Here is a 1,142-nt window from a genome sequence, read left to right as displayed (position 1 = left end):
AAGTTACGGTTTGTTTATATTTGTTATTATTAATTAGTACTTTTCTTTTCATTTCTAACATTAGCTGTTTAAAGTGTTTGTGTTGTATTTAGACAAAGTTCATTTTCAAATCTTAATGATTACCACATTAAAGCTAGGCTCTATAAGTGTCAAGTAAACAATATGTGATATTTTGAGTTAAGTCGAGGTGTTATTTACCACTGGCGTTTAGATATTTGGGACCCTTGGGGATAGATATGCCAAGATTATCACGGCCAAATTGACTGGATGACAACCTAGGAGCTAGGCAGAATTGGATATCATAAAAACCCTAAACAGTCGGTGGTTCCTGGGGCCTACCCTCTATCCGCTTGTAACTACGCTGCTGATTACCATTTTGTTCTTTATATTTTTCAGAGGAACAAGACACTTCTGCATCTCTGTAAAGTTAAGGACTCATTGAAATTAATTCTTCAGATATTATCTGCAGTAAAAGGTAAAGCTGACAAGTTACTTTGCTCTTCTTCATAATGGGTCTCCCCTGATGTTTTCAATTAATGTTTAGCCTACCTAAATTTTCCATTCTCACTAATATATTTGGATGGTGTACGCAGACTGTAATTTGAAAGGAATGGCCTCGCTGAGCCCCAAGATGACCCTGTTTAAGAGAATACTTTTATTGTGAAGTAAAAATGTCGTACAAGATGTAAATCATTTCCAAAGCTTTTCTCTTTTCCTCATGTTGCCACATCAAAGTATCTAGTTGAGCTAGTTTATTTTTCCTTGAAACTGCATGAAATATTCATATGTGTGTAACTATGATTATTCCATTGATAATTTTATTTCATGGATTTTCCATGCTTTATGCTGATATCTATCTTCTTGTGTTTCATTGTTTCATTCTGGTACCAGTTTTCACAACACATTATGTACTTTTGATTCTTATATTTGGACTCCAGTTTATTCTTGCATTATGGCTTCACCAGTCTAGCGACAACAAAATTGGCTGTAATATTACTAATCCATGTAAACTGTTTCATTGTTTATCTTTGCTATGTACTGTACACCTTCAGTTGCCTTTTTTTTGTACCTTGCATCAAACCAATAATTTTCATATGTATTTCTCTCAGTGTTATTGTTTACCAGTAAATTAGTTTATGTAC

This window comes from Panulirus ornatus, chromosome 58 (assembly GCF_036320965.1).
Source record: "Panulirus ornatus isolate Po-2019 chromosome 58, ASM3632096v1, whole genome shotgun sequence".
In the NCBI taxonomy this organism is placed as follows: Eukaryota; Metazoa; Arthropoda; class Malacostraca; order Decapoda; family Palinuridae; genus Panulirus; species Panulirus ornatus.
This window is presented reverse-complemented; position numbering follows the sequence as displayed.